General features: G+C 40.8%; 1 protein-coding gene across 3 annotated transcripts in view; it reads right to left on the reverse strand.

Moving 5' to 3' along the window:
* The window catches only part of ARHGEF26 (Rho guanine nucleotide exchange factor 26), a 133,264-nt gene that overhangs the window by 64,557 nt on the left and 51,702 nt on the right, over positions 1-17,005 (reverse strand). The window lies entirely within an intron of this gene.

A 17,005-nucleotide genomic window follows, 5' to 3' on the forward strand; every position in this document is an offset into this window, starting at 1 on the left:
ATCTGGCAACTCTAGAGGGCATCCACATTTTACAGCACATCAAAATCAGGTATTTGAAATAGGTTTCTACCCAGAGCATTGCTGCTCAAAATGTAGTCCACAGACCAGGCATCTAAGGGCTTACTAGAAATGCAGAATCTCACCACCTACCTCCCCCAGTCTGAACCTGCCTTATATCAAGATCTTCAGAGGATTCAAAACACACACTAAAAACAGAGATGAACCTCCATAGAGCACACTTACTGTCCAAGTTCGGAGGGATAAGAAAATCTATTAGAAATAACTATCACTGTGTGACCAAAGCATCTTCCAAAGAAAGTGTAATGAAGGTGAAATCAACAGTAATTTCTAACACTGACGTCTGGAGGTCAAGGATACAAGGGAATATGGTTTTCAATAAGCTCTTAACTAGCATTCCTCACATCACTTCTCCTAACCAGTGGACTCCAAATACAGAATTCAAGGCTGACGGTGAATAAGACAACAGAAATGTATACAAGATGATTAATAGTAAATATAGGCTAACATTTTCTCACATTTTCATCTCAGTTATTTTCAAAGAAAATCCTGGCACTCAGCAATAAGGTGAGATTTTAAAAGGTCTTAATTTTATATACTTACATGTACATTAATCTCATTGTAGTATAAACTGTGTTTGTCGTCATTACATATTTGATTTTTTAATGTTTTCATAGGAGCTTAAAAGATGAAGAAATATACCTTAACTCATAGAAGAGTAAAACTATGTATACCCTGAGAAAGTACCCGTATTTTTATTTCCTTTGAGAAGGATTTAGGGAAAATAATTAGTAGGATTCCCATCCACAAGATTGTAATTGGCCCAGTCCCCTAAGCCCTTGTTTAAAACAGCAAGAGAAAAAAACTTAAAGCACACTTGGCTGGGCTATTTGGCTTTCCTTCCAAAGGTGTCAGGGTTAGTATGCACAATTCTTACATAGTAGGTCAGAAAATACACCAGTATGTTCCAAAATAGCTGCATACTGCTTTGTCAGGACTGATTCTACTAACATTCAAGGAAAATATCAAACCCTCTCCTAAAAGTTTCAGCAATTGCAAAAACAACCAACTCCAAACTCACATGTTTATTAAAAGATATTTAAAAGCCATGTTTCTCAAAAGCTATTTTCTGTAGAGACTGGTCCCTGACTTCAAGAAATCTATGCTACATTGGGAAGGTAAGTCTGATAAACATAAATGATAAAGACAACATACTTGCATAAAATCACTTGTTGGAACATACATGCCTAGCAGGGGTGGTGTCACTGTTTCTTTAATTACATGAACTATAAATTTTTTTATTGGGGCAAAATATATGTAACATAAAATTTACCATTTTAACCATTAAAAAAATTTTTTTTAATCTTTATTTATTTTTGAGAGAGAGACAGCATGTGAGCAGGGAAAGAACAGAGAGAGGGAGACACAGAATCCAAAATCAGAATCAGACACAGAATCAGACTCCAGGCTCTGAGCTGTCACTACACAGCCTGACGCAGGGCTCGAACTCACAAACTGTGAGATCGTGACCTGAGCCGAAGTTGGAGCTCAATAACTGAGCTCCATTTAACCATTTAGGGTACTCCATTTTAACCATTTTTAAATGTACAATTCAATGGCATTAGTCACATTCATGATGTTGTACAACTATCGCCCCTATTTCCAAAATATTTTCATCGCCTCCAACAGAAATGCTGTACCCACCACCTAATAATGCTCTATTCCCCTTTTCCCCAGCCCCTGATCACTTCTAATCTACTTTCTAACTCTATGCATTTGCCTGTTCTAGATATCTCATGTAAGTGGAATCATGAAATGTTTGTACTTTTTATCGGGCTTAATACCCTTAGCGTAATGTTTTCTGGTCAATCTCTGCTGACAGATGTAACAGAACTTTATTCCTCTTTATGGATGAATAATATTCTATTGTGTATATATATATTATGTTTATCCATTCACCTGTTGAACATTTGCACGCGAGCATCTATGGGAGTCCTTGTTTTCAAGTCTTTGGGGCTATATATCTAGAAGTGGAACTTCAACCTGACCGTCTCTGCCAATAATCATATATATCAAGAAATGATAGAATAATGCCAAGGAACCACTACTGAAGAAGCTGAGTTATATGCCAAGGAGAGATTATTTCATTAAGTGAAAGCTGAATAGGAAATGATCCTTTTCTTTCTGACACTCACAGAGGAGTAGCCCATGGGCGGCACAGAGCCAATTAATTAGAACACATGACCTGTAACAGAGGTCAGGGCGACTGAGAACATGGTAAACTCAGGTGAGGAAAGGTGCAAGGAGGGTCATCACTAACGAGGATGACATTACTGGAAGCAGAGGGGCAGGGGAGACAATGTAGATACTGGGGAACTGGCGTTCATTGAGGCTGAGGTGTTGACCACAGGAGGGCCAACGGCAGAGAATGAGGGCTGAAGAGCAGGTCAGAGCTAGACTACAAAGGTCTGATTATATGCTGAGGAGCTAGGGCTTTATCTGTGGACAGCGGGAACCACTGGAGGTGATGACGGCAGTAATAAATCATCGAATCAGAGAAAAATTGGGGGCAGAGAAGGGATAGATTACAGGTGAAGAGAAAATGGACCAGAAGCAGACCAGTGAAATGGCCAACATGGCATAAGACCTGACAGTGGGAAATCAAAGAGAGAGGACACCGATTAGGGTAACAATGTGAGGGAGAAGTTCACAGAATGAAGATATTCATCAGATGGGAAGTCAAGGAAGATGCTGGGGTTTCCCTATTCAAGGTCTCCCCCTGGGCATCATCAAGGTGGGCCATTAAATCATTCACAAAGACAGGGATTTAGGAGGAGTGAGGAGAGGCAAGAAGGAAGCAATTTCATTTTGCCTTGGACATGTGAAACGGACAGCTGAAAATACACATCTGTGAGAATTCAGAGCCACAGGAATTCTAGGTCGTGTGTAGTCAAGTAGTTCACTTTTAGCTGGTTTTCCTATAAATGCAAAATACTTGATAATTATTTTAACTCCAACTGTCTTTCAGGAAAATGTTCAAAGACAGTTGAAAAAATAAGAAACTACTCCTAAGGTCATTATCGTGCAAATCTAAGAAATAAAGGTCTTAGAGGCAAATATCCCTTACAGTTTGTCTTTAAGTAACTATTATAGTCTGAAGAAATCCAACTACATAACCAAAAACAACAGTAACTTGGCTTTTCCCAATGAAAAGGAAAATTCATTTATCACAGTAAAAGCCTTGCCAAAGTACAAGATTAAAAACAAAGCACTAATGAAATATCTGTTTATGCTACTCACTTTCACATAAACCAAGCCACTCATCTTTTATTTTGACAGTAGCATAATTAAGACATAATTTAAAGCTTCCTATGTTAAATTATCTATTGGTTATTTTGGCAAATTTGCATATTTTACTAAGCAAGCTGGGCTACAAAAAGACCAAGAAAGTTATTACTGAAGAATGAGGTATTATTTCAATAACCAAGGATGCTGGAGATCCAAATCAAACCTGAAGCCAAAGTAAAAGCATGCTGGTTCCCTCAATGAAATTTAAATGAGTTTGTGAAGTAATTTGGCTTATTTGAAGGACAACATTTTAAGGGAAATATATTTCAACCCTATGAATTGGTTTTTTCTGGACAATATTTCCTCTTCGTTGCATTACCAAGATGATCGTGTTTTATAAGCAAACATGTTACACAGTCTTCCTCTCTCTCTCTCTCTCACCGCCCCACACCCCTCAATCAAAATTCTGATCTCATCACTGAAGTGTAGATTTTAAGAAACCTCTGATGGACCGACCAGAAAAGGCTTCTGGAAACAGCGCCTCCTGACCAGAAACCCAAGGTAGCCCTGTTTGACCTCTCGAGCACCAGCACAACCACACCCACGTTTCAAACGATTGCAACCTGCCCAGGTGAGCTCCCTAGCTGTGTAGACAATGGTCAGACCACTGACAACACCACGGTGGCCTCTCAGGAGCTGGAACTTCAAGATGACTTAATGACAAGTCTATGCTAGAAAAGCTTAATCATGACCTATATCCTTGACTCTAGTATTTTCCAGAACTGCTAGGACTGCATTTTCTCTAGGATTTTTGTGGTTGCTTCATCAAGTGATTGTCTTAAAAGTGGCACCACATTTTGGGCTAAAAGACAAATTCGACAATGAAGGAGGTGTTTCTCATATACCCAGCACATGCACTTGTTAGCTTCACTTTTTCCCTTCTGTAGTGGGCAGAAAAGACACAAATGTGAAGTATAAATGTCTATCATACTAACAGCCTTCTTAATATTCAATTGGTGGGGCACCAGGGTGACTCAGGTAAGTGTCTGATTCTTGATTTCAGCTAAGGTCATGATCTCACAGTTGATGGGATCAAGCCCCACGTCTGGCTCTGCACGGACAGCACAGAGCCTGCTTAGGATTCTCTCTCCCTCTCTCTGCCCCTCCCCTGCCTGTGCTCCCTCCCTCTTAAAAATAAACAATTTAAAAAATATTCTGTTGGTAATGTAATTAGCATGTCAGACTTGAGTGTTCCTGATAGCTCTTGAGGGCTGTACAGTAAATTCACCAATCTATACAGGAGATTACAATTTATTTAATACAGACAACAAATCAGATTCAAGCAGTCACCACCAAATCTCCTCCCATGTGTCCAGCTCAAGGTGAAAGGCTTTGGTAGATGTCAAGGAGCAAACAATTGATATTCATGATCACCAAGCCCAGTGCTACATGTTTCCCATATACTGCCTCATTTAATTTAATCTTCAAGCCTACTTTATGAGATGCCTACCATACCCATTTTAGAGATCAGAAAACCAAGGCTAAGAGAGTTTATGACAAAAACTAAAACAATGGAGCCTCCATCTGAACCAGAGCCACAGCCTTCCGGAGCCCAGTGCCCATGCTCAAAGCACACCTACTGCTTCTGCTCACAGATGCCCACTGAGCTTGTCTGCTACTACCAGCCGTCCTTCAATCTAGACATCCAGTAAAAAGACTGACAGCTGGAGCTGAGAAAGAACTATATTATTTTCCAAGAAGACCAGCTGTCGAATCATCTCAGCACATAAATCACACACATCAACACAGTGAAGACTTGCACCGTTGATTTATGCTGTGGCAAGATCTGCGGGGCAGCGGACGAACTGTCGACCACCCCAGGTACAGCCTCCAGGGGAAGACAATTAGGAAGGCCACAGCTAGTGATGGATTCTGGTCCCCGCCGACACAGCATAAGCAAATGCTGGTTTCACAGAAGCCCTGTGAATCTCCGAGTCATTCCTTTTTGCCCTCCTTGTACCCTGCTGCCCTCCACATTGCCTAACAAAGTCCCAATCAGCTTTCAAGTCTCAGATTAAATTTCATCTCCTTTCAAGAAGCTTTTCCTGACCCTCTGGGCTGCGTTGCTTTATGTTCTTTATAAACCCCTCTGTTGGTATCCCTACTATGATCCCAATTAATTATATTATGATTGTGTTTACATTTGCCTCTCTTAGCAAGATCTAGAGGACAGAGGCCAGGTCTCTTGTGTTCAAGTACCTGACTCTAACTGTAGTACGACCAAAAACCTGACCATAGTACCTGAAACACAGTCAAATATTTGACATGAATAAATAAAAAATTTAAATTTTAGTTTATTTAAATTACAAAAAGTATTTAAATTATAGTTAATACACAGTGCAATATTGGTTTGAGTAAATCAAATTTGTGTTTTCAATAGGAAATTAAAGATGAAACAGGTTCAAGCAATTTTGTTTTACCAAAAACCTAACACCCACAAATTGGTCAGTCTCTACACATGCTTTACTCACTGATGTATCAAATGAACATGTATTTTTGGACCACAAACTGGGTTCCCAAAACTACAGCAGGGCACAGTGAGGGCCACCAACCAATGAGGATACAAACTCCCTGCACAAGCTTTTAGGGTCCCGTCAAGTAGGATCACCCAGTTGAGATGGAGGCCAGTCCTAGTTTCTTCGCTGCCAGCTGCATTCTCCGAAAAACCTGCCTGGACCAGCCCCTCCCCCACCCAGTTCAGGGAGGATTCTCGCTTGGCTAAGAGGCTCAGCACTCAGCGCTTTAGCTGGAGAAGCGCAGAAAGCAGGGCTCTGGTTATAATCAGCGCTGTCCCGTGCCCTTCCTGGAATGGCATCCTTTCAAGGTACTTTTCCTTCATTAATATCCATCTGCCTAACGCAGGCTCAAATCATTCTTGGACTTCTTCCTCACTTGAATGAGCCGTCAATCTTAACAGCTGCAGTCTCCCACCAGAGAGGGTCATATTCACTTATGCTGGAGACATGTAACATACCAGGCAGGTTTCACATGTCTAAGTCGCTGTTATATAATAAAATATCTTCACCAAACAAAGAAATATTCCAGATAAGTGGCAGCAAACTATTTGCTTCTGGAAATACTTTCCTAACAGAGCACCAACAGAACATCCTGTACTGTACCAAAAATGAATTTATATTCTGCTGCAGACAAGTGAGCTTTGGAGCTTGTTCGTTTGGGGCTTTTTGGTGGTAGTCATTTTGACGCTAAAGATCAGCGTCAATTTCCTTTAATACTACACTGGATTGGGGATGGCAGTGCATGACAAGAGTACCACCACTAACCCATGGCAGACGTCACAAACCAATTGTGGCACTCTGCCCAGACCCAGAATCTGCACTCCAAGCAGCCATCATCGATCAATCCAAATTGATGAATAAGGTGAAGCCCATCTATGAATCCTTCACCAGTCTAGCAACGATGGAAAAGTATGTTACTTTGACAAAAATATAGGGCTGCTGCTTCTCAGACTACCCTACATTCTGATGTGGTAAAGGTCTCACGAGGTTTCCTCCTTAGCAGACTATGATACATATATCTTGTCATGTTCTATTTTAGCTTTTTCTTCTGAAATGTTATCTCTGGACTGATAAGGGATAAGGGTTGAAATTAAGACTGATTGGGAATGTGAGATTTAAATAAATAAATGAATAAATAGGTTATATATATACATACATACATACATACATACATACATACATATATATAATCTCCTAACAAAACTGTTCTGGTAAACCTAAACCTAACTCTCATTCTGATAGCTGCTGCTTGGTCCTTAAAATCTCTAGGATGGTTTTTTTTAAGAGATTCTTATCACCTTGTGAAAACCTTTAAGATCAGCCTAGGCAGAGAACAGAAGAGACTGGGGTGAAAAAGAGAAACTAAGGGTTTTCCTACCCTCAATACCACACAACACAGAGCTTTCTTGGGTTTAAATCCAGTACCCCCAGGCACCTTCAGTTCAAGGCACCTAGCAATCCCAAAACAACGAAGGTGGAGCTAGGGCCAGGGAAGAGAGACGCAAAGACAGACTGCAGAGCTAAGGGCCCCCCACCCAAGACCACTCCACCTCAGTTAAGGCTCCCCTTTAATTATTTTTTCCTCTCGCTGATGACGTACATGCTCAAAAGAAATGTTAAATGGACCATACGAAGATAGGAAAACAGTGCTTTAAAAGTTCTTGCAATTTGAATGCCATTAGGCTGTTTTCACTTAAAAATGAGAATTTAAAGTCTTTATCATCTGAATGTTTCACAAAAACATATTGGAGAGAAAAGGGCTTGTTCCCATGGTAACTTACTGCATACTTGATTCTTTTGTTTCAGGGCTACTCACATGCATTCATCCATATTGTAATTTCTCCTGGAATGAGGATAACATGCTAATGAATGACAGAAACCATTCTTATCAAAACGTCCTTAGAAGATATCAAAGCTGCTGTATGAACTGGCCTGTGATGCCCTGGGTTATTATACTTTTTAATTTTTTTTTTATTTGAGCACAACTATTAATTTCCACACAACAGAAAATCATTCCCAAATTTTATATATGACCACAGAGACTGAGACCAAGTATGCTTGGTTCACCATTGGCTCTCCAGGAGCTGGCAAGGAATGAGCACTCGATAAATGTGCTGAATGAATCAAACCAGATACCTGCTAGTCCTCCTTGCCCCATTGTTCAAGTACCATCTCCAAGGAGAGCAACAGGGAGTGATAATGTAAAGCAAGTATGCACCAAGCACGATTTAATACGTACATTAAATTAGCAGGGTCCTCTCGGCATGGGTGGGCTGTGGTGAGATGGCTCTGAATGGCTCTACTGGTCAGCAAATATCAGGGTAAACACATGGCTGGTTAGGCTTTTTGCACAGCATCTAGGATACCGGGCTTGTAACCTCAAGAATAATTTTGCTAATCCATCGCCTGGCAAAAAACCTTTGAAAACTCAAAACCTAGGAAAGATTTATGACTTCTGAGGAACTGTTTCCTTTTATTAGATGACAGTTACATAACCGATTCTGTGACCCTTTTACTTTGGCTGCCTGGAAGAATAAAGCTGTGTTTAACCCTCACTCCTAGTAACGCTAGGCAGGAGATGTAGCTGAGCACCTTGGCTATCATCATTGCTGCCTTGTTTTCTATTTCTCGCTTAAACAGCCACATTCATCTCCCACTCAAAACATGTCATTTACTGTAAGGTGCCTTGAGCCTTCTGTGGATGCAATTGGGAATATAAATTATCAATTATAAACAAACCAGGAAAACATGGATTCTTGGTGGCTGATGGGAAACAGCCACCAAGAATGAATTTATAGAACACTGGAACAAAGTCAAGTAAAACAAAACAGTCTTCATGCTGAAGCCCCCTTTCCTATTGTGGGTTGGTAATTCTGGAATAAAACCAGCACATGAAAGGACACATTTCTCTTCAGGCACTATTTCCAGATCCTTTTGCATGGTGCCCACAGTATTTCAAGTCAGAATTCAATCCACAAAGAAGAATAACATTTGAAGTAAGCCCCAAATCTTTGCATCTTTGTTTTTTATTAATCGTGTCCCCAAAAGTTGTCTTCCTAAAGAAATACGTCCTATAGATCCCATCAATTTCATCAAGAAGAAAAAGGGACCAGGACACAATTTAGGAAAACTATAAAAAGGTCAGTTTCCAGGGCGCCTGTTGAGCATCTGACTTTGGTGACGTGAGTTTGGCTCGTGAGTTCGAGCCCCGCATCGGGCTCTGTGCTGACAGCTCAGAGCCTGGAGCCTGCCTCAGATTCTGTGTCTCCCTCTCTCTCTGCCCCTAACCCACTCGCATTCTGTCTCTGTCTCTCTCAAAAATAAATAAACATTAAAAAAAAAAATTTTTTTTAAAAAGGTCCGTTTCCTAAGGCAATAACACCCTAAGAAAAATGATCCTTGCCTACACAAGAGAAATAGAATTTCAAGTCCTCTCTGACATTTTTCAAACCTGTTGCAGTTTACACAGCAGCTGGCTCCTGTCCTCCCTCTTCGGACAGCCCTCTCTGAATTTCAGTAAGGATTTTTTAAATGCTTTCTTTTTAGACGGTTATTAGCACTGGTTAGCAAAGTATCCAAAGGAAAGGATCTATGGGATAAACAAATTCTCATTCTGGCTCTTAAGTGGATTTGAGATAATGATAAATTTCTGTTTCTTCATTTAGTAAAACAAAATGAACAAAATGAACAAATGAATGGAGAAGACTAGGTCAACCATCGGTCCCACCACACGCCATAATCAGCCCACGCAAGACCACCAGCAAGCATCACAGCAAAGAGGTAAACATGCCAGAAAGAAGGGAAAAGAGCCCACAGTCCAATGGTAGGGGAGCATGAAGGAACAAAACGAGGGAACATGAGATGATTAAGCCTCCAAATCACCTCCTCAATACTAAACACCAGGGTTCCTGCTTTCTCGTTCCCAATATTAGGGATAGGTGGTGATCTCTTATCTCACAAGTAAATGCTATTAGATAATAATACCTACAGGTGAATAGACGTTCAGATAAGGTCAGTTTCACACATTACCTACTGGAGCAAGGCTAATTGTATACCATTACATCGCACCTCTGGAAAATGAGTGCAGGTTCAGGAGCCAGATGGCCTAGGTTCAAGTCCCGGCCCCCTCTTTTACTAGCTGTGTAACCTTAGGCGACTCACTTAACATCAGCAAGTCCTATTTCCTCATTTGTAAAATGGGAATAATAATGGTATGACCTCATGTGGTTCTCATGATGACTGAATGAATTAAACCATGGTAAGTGGTTACAATATGGTCTGGCACACGGTACACACTCATTACCATTAATTATTATTATCATTTAAAGTGCAATAAATGCCTTTCCCTCCTATATGAATTCTGTGAATTCACACATCTTTTAAATAATGCCAGTAAGCTGTCTTGCTTTTCCAGTACAGTCTGTTCAAAGACAGCAAACCCAGCTCCTATATTTCCATCAATTAAGTCCCAGTGGGCAGATATAATAATCCTGCCATACACCAAATAAGCTCAAAATCACAGATATGCGTGTTCAACAACTTCTAAATTTTTTTTTAATTTTTAAAAAATTTTTTAATGTTTAATTTATTTGAGAGAGAGAGAGAGAGAGAGAGAGAGAGAAAATGTGAGCACAGGAGGGTCAGAGAGAGGAGACACAGAATCTGAAGCAGGATCCAGGCTGTGAGCTGTCAGCATAGAGCCCAACGTGGGGCTCGAACTCACTAATTGTGAGATCATGACCTGACCCAAAGTCAGACGCTTAACCAACTGAGCCACCCAGGCACCCCTAAACATTTTTAATAGATACTTATCAATGACAAAACTAGGGGAGCCTGAATGGCTCACTCGGTTAAGCATCCGACCCTTGATTTCGACTCAGGTCATCATCTTATGGTCATGGGACCGAGCCCTGTATCAGGCTCCATGCTGGGCATGCATGGAGCCTGCTTAGGATTCTTACTCTCCCTAGCCCTTTGCCCCTCCCCCCCCCCACACACACACAAGCTCTCTTGCATACGTGTGCTCACTCTCTCTAAAAAAAAGAAAAGAAAAAAAAAAAAAGAAAATTAGAGGAGGATCTCATTGGTCCTTTTTAGGACCTATGTTTTGGTACTAATTCAGTGAGTTACAAACGGGAAAGCAACAAAGTAGGGCAAACTAACAACTTTCTGCCAAGAAGTAGTAGAACATTTTTTTTATACTGTGAGGAAGAAGTTATGTCATGTCACAATTATGAGGCATTAAGCTAGGCAAGGCACAGACACACTTGGCAAAAACACAAAAGGCACTGTGTTTATCTGTAGAACGCCCTGTAGCAGGCTGAATCATGGCCCCCAAGGATGTCCATGTCCTGTGAATATGTTCTCTTACACGGTAAAAATGACTTTGCAGATATGATTAAGGATCCTGAGGGGGAAGTCCTCCTGAATTAACCAGGTAGGCCCAATGTAATGTGAAGGGTCCCTGTAAGCAGAGGACAGGAAGATCAGGATCAGAGAAAAGATGTAAGGATGGAAGCAGAAATCAAAGAGAAAAACAATAAACACAATGCACTTAGCTTTAGAGATGGAAGAAAGGGGCATACGCCAAGGTATGCAGGTGGTCTCCAGGAGCTGGGAAAGGCTCAGAAACAGATTATCCTCTGAATGGATAAAGAAGATGTGGTATGTATATACAATGGAGTATTATTCGACAACCAAAAAGAATGAAACCTTGCCACTTGCAACTATGTGGATGAAACTCAAGGGTATTATGCTAAACAAAATTAGTCAGAGAAAGACAAATATCATATGACTTCACACATATGAGGAATTTAAGATACAAAACAGACGAACATAAGGGAAGGGAAGCAAACATAATATAAACAGGGAGAGGGACAAAAACGTAAGACACTCTTCAATATGGATAACAAACAGAGGGTTACTGGAGGGGTTGTTGGGGGGTGGGGATGGGCCAAATGGGTAAGGGGCATTAAGGAATCTACTCTCGAAATCATTGTTGCACTATATGCTAACTTGGATGTAAATTAAAAATAAATTAAAAGTAAAAAAAAAAAAAAAAAAAAAAAAAAAGCACAGATTATCCTCTAGAGCCTCCAGAAGGAACTATCCCTGGTGATACCTCGACTTGAGAAAAAAGTTGTGTTGTTTTAAACCACTAAGTTTGCAGTAATATGCTACAGCAGCAATAGGAAATTAATATATCCCCTTAATCCTTTTGGAATCTGTCATCTAACCTCTGTTCCTTCTCCAATATCTAATATCCACTATCTGTAAGGAGGCCCCTGGATTATTCATGAGCCTGACTTTAGAGGTTCATCAATTCCAGAAAGCAGAAGGTTCAAGACCCAGCTCCCTCTCCTATTCGTTCATTCCACAATTACTTAACTGAACACCTACTATGTGCCAGGCTCTATTTTAGGCACACAGAACACACAGCCCAGGGCAATTCCAACAAAAATCTCCACCTCGATAGCACTTACAGTCTAGTTCCTAGGGGGTGAGCCATCCCTGCTCTGCTCCTTCAGGGCCCTCCTGGAGGACTATACAAACAACTGTTAGCACCACTGATGAAAAACAAAACAAAACACTGTCTTTTTAAGGTCCTCCAAAAGACACTTCAAAAGGTAAGAGATTTTCGTATTAGGTAACCACCAGAAAGGAGGAGGGTAATGGGGAAGTGAGGGAATGGTAGGAGCAGAGATGGGAACTCACAGCTTGTGCCCAGGGAAGGTGGTGGTGGACCTCAGGGTTTGTTAATGGTAGACTTTCAGAGGAGTCAATGACACAAAGGAGTTTAGGAACCACTGGCTTTATATAATGAAAACAGCTCACACAGAAAGACACACAGAAATTGGGAAATCACTAGAAGATGAAATTTTAGATGTAGCTTGAGCCGAGGCTGTGAATAACTTGGGAGTCCTTGGTAAGCAGTTGCAATGCCTTAAGTAACAGAGGACTATGGAGACTGCTTATATTTTAGGCAAGTAACCAGGAGGTAGCAGGGTAAAGAACAGGATGTAGAGCTGAAGACTCCACTGTGGTGTGAAGAAGCAAGGAGGCCATCCACAGTCTACACACATAATCCACTTAGGAGAAGAGAAGCCTGGCCGTTCCTCAAAATGTCTGAGAGTTCCCATATCACCCAGCAATCCCCCTCCTAGGTATATACCCAAGAGAAAGGAAAACATATGTTCACACAAAAACCTGCACCCAAATGTTCATGGGCAGCATAATTTATAATGGCAAATAGGAGAAACAGCCCAATGTCGACCAACTAACAAATGGCTCAATAACATCCAGTATATCCATATGATGGGATATTACTCTGCAACAGGAAAGTACTGACACATGCTACAACATGGATGAACCTTGAACACGTTACGCCAGGTGAAAGAAGCCAGTCACAGAAGAGCATATATTATGTGATTCCATTAATACGAAGTGTCCAGAATAGTCAAATTCACAGAAACAGAAAGTGGATTCATGGCTGTTCTGGAGATGGGGAAGTGTGGGGGGAAATGGGGAATGAGCGCTAATGGATACAGCCTTTCTTTTTGAGAAAAGCTCAGAGAGCTTTGCTCAGCCTGTGAATACACTAAAACCACCAAATTATACAACTTAAACAGATTATTTGTATGGCGTATGAATTATTCTTTCAATAAAAAGGACAGCAGCTGGGAAATGGACAGAAGGAAGGGGTCAAAGCTGCTATCTGTTAATTGTGTTCATGCATGGAGCGTGCTCTTTTCCTACTTTCCCAGACAGTGATTCTGTATGTGTTTCGTCTCTTGTCAAGTGACTCTTACTAAAAGTTCCAGGACTTAAACAATATAAGCAAGCTGTCCTGACTGAGGCAGGGCCAGAAGGCCCAGAGTCCAGTTGTTTGGCTTCCATGACACCCAACTGGCCAACCCCAAAGTGCCTTCCGGAAATTCCAGGCCCCACAACAACACAATCTGAAACCACTCCACAGACCCAAAGGGCTGAGAGATGTGTGAGTATTAAACATCTTTGCAGGCTCAGTGAGAGGGAATCTAGCCCAAACCTCGCTAGCCACACCGGGGAACTGGAGACAGTACGGGCACACCAAATCAGCCCTGCCCCCCTGCATTGGCCTCTGACCCAAATAACAACTATTAACCTTTTGTTCCCTTACCATACAAGATTCCCTAGTGAGAGAGAATAATGGTTTCATTTATAGAAAGCTAAGAAAGGTTTGCTTTTACAACCTCCCGTAAGACCTGCAGAGAGGTCCAATGATGGCAGTTTAGTCTAGAAGAGTCAAAATGTTCCAAAAATTTAACCTAGCATTTGACCACAACCAAGATGCTTATTACCTTTAATAATGACAAATTTCGGATTACAAAACACATTATGTATTCCTTGAGGGAAATTTCTACAGTAGATGTACCTCTCAAGTCCACATGTGATGCTGCCAGTAATTTATAAACCATGCACAGTCACATTTCACCAGTTTGTGTTCTCTTTTATACATGCACCCCCTCCTTCTCTTATTTCCCTACCAAAACTCTGGCCCCAAAACACACGTCTTCTGCAATGGTATTTTTCCTCTTCATGATGCACCACCCCCCCCACCATCCCCTCCTTTTTTTTACCCTGCTTCAATCCACTTTTAAGAACCTACCCAAATCCCTTCTAAAAAATCTGGCCCTTTCATCCCCTTCTAAACCATCAATGGGAGCCAGCTGTCCAAACCAAATCTCTAACTGTTGGCTTCTCACCACAAAACTCCTTCTAAGAAAAGCCCATGGATGCACACCTCTTCTTGGTTCCTTCCCATCCACCTGCCTGAGACACTTTACAAAGCCAGCCTATATGCCCGTACCCACCTACCTACTGTGGAAGGACAAAGCCATGGCAGAATCTTCTTCCGTTGCTTGCTAACAATGCTCATGCAAGATCACCACAACTCTGTCATTCGCCAGAATACGCAGTGGCTAGACTGTAGAGAGGTAACCACACAAGTCTGCAGGGAGTTTGTCATGTTCCGGTCTTCTTTTTTCTTTATTGGCATCTTAATAGCTATAGTGGAAACTCCTGCATAAAGCTTAATCTGGACTTTGGCCAATATACACAGGCACTTGCATTTGATCAATTTAGCATCAAAGAGTAGCTCCCAACCACACTCTCCATCCTCACTTTCTGCAAAAGCAGAGCCAGCTCTCAGCTAGTCATAGGCGTTTGAGAAGGACTAAAGAGACCGCCTACTGTAGTTTACTCAAGGGAGAGCTGCACTGTGATCCCTTTGTAGGGTGATGGTCTCCACTTCGAAGGAATGCAAGAGGCTACTACCCCCGTGGGAGGGAAGGATGTGCTACTGAACAGCAGGACTACAGGATCCAGGTCCTGCTGCGGCACACGACTGATCAATCACTCAAGTTGTCAGCAGCTTCTCTAGTTTTCGTAGTCCATCTGAAACTGAAGAGGGCTTGGCACTAGTGGTAGCAAGGCCAATGTGAGTTTCAGCTACAGAATTATCATCTGCTAGACCTTGTATAGAGCTTTACAGCTTCCAAGTGCTTTTATACCTTCCATTCAACAGTAGTCCTTATTCTAAGGGCTTTCCTTAGAACTCATTAGAGCTATACAAAGTAAATACCCACCAGCCTCTTTCTAAAACAAAACTTAACCAAACATACAGTAGAAAAAAAAAATTTGGCAAACTAGAAAACCATAATTAATCTATAGAGAATTGTTCCATGAGAAGTGGTCCCTGAAACAAAAAAAATCTTTTGGAGGTTTTATGATTATTATGAATCAGCAATAAACTAAATACACGATGCTGAATTGACTATGTTATCTCTAGGAATTTTCCAAGAACTCAAGACTTTTGTAAAATGTCATTTCATTAAGGTTTGCTTTACTTTTACAAATTTTCAGGTCTCTGTATATTAATTCCTTATACGTTTTTGTTCTTGTTGTTTAAGGTTAGCTTGAAGAGAGTCGCCTGGGTGGCTCAGTTGGTTAAGTGTCCGACTCTTAATTTTGGCTCAGGTCATGATCTCACGGTTTGTGAGTTTGAACCCTTCGCTGGGCTCTGCACTGACAGTGTGAGACCTGCTTGGGATGCTGTCTCCCTCTCTGTGCCCTTCCCCTGCTTGCTCTGTATCTGTCTCTCAAAAATAAATACTTAAAAAAAAAAAAAAAAAAAAAAAAAGGTTAGCTTGAAGATAAATAAGAGGGAAAAAAAGATGGAAGTATTTTATTGCCTTGGAAAGTTAATAGACACATGAATCAATGCCTGCCCTTCTCTGACAGTCAAAATGGCCTTACGATCCGCAGCTTTCCCACTGCAAGTTCTCAGTGACAACCAACCTTGGCTCAAATGGTTTGATTTAAGTGTAGCTGCAGGTGCAGAGACAGAGGCCAAAAAATCTAACCACCACCTTTCATAGAGACACCTTTTAAACAGGATGAAAGTGATGCCATCACTGTTTCTTAGACGTTCAAAACCCAAACTTTACCCTTGACTTTATGATACAGGGTAGTAAAATTCAGGTTTTAAAAAAGTAGACACTGAAAGCATTCTAGGTAGGAGCCCCTACACCGGAATATCGTGATTTGCATGCAGAGGGCATTTTCACTACATCTAGGACCTCCAGAGATTCAACATAACATAATCGTCTCCCTCATCTATTTTCTCTGTGTTTATACAAGATATATTTCTCTTATCAACGTATTTCCTAATTTTAACTATTTCTCAGTTTTCTGTAGTTGCCTTACGTTCTTACCAGACTAATACCTAGGAATCAACTCGTTTAACTTTTTAAATCAGACAAAATTCAATTGTGTATTGAAAATATATAAGAAAGGCGAAAGGCACTATTTTTACTTCTATGTTAATACCATATAAAAGGCAAATCTATCTGATGCTTTAGCTGCTCTATTATCAAAAAACTGACAGGGTAGTATAATTTAACCAAGTACCCATTTAATTTTAACAGACTGAAAAAATAAAGATAAGCATGTGTTATTGAAAATTATACAAGTGTATTTTCTTAATGCCTCAAATTACATACTATTAACCATTAGTCAGAAATGTACTTGAAATTCTTTATGCTTAATTTCCTTAAGTCCTGGTGACAGCAGGCACCCTAACA

This window comes from Panthera tigris, chromosome C2 (genome assembly GCF_018350195.1).
Source record: "Panthera tigris isolate Pti1 chromosome C2, P.tigris_Pti1_mat1.1, whole genome shotgun sequence".
NCBI lineage: Eukaryota > Metazoa > Chordata > Mammalia > Carnivora > Felidae > Panthera > Panthera tigris.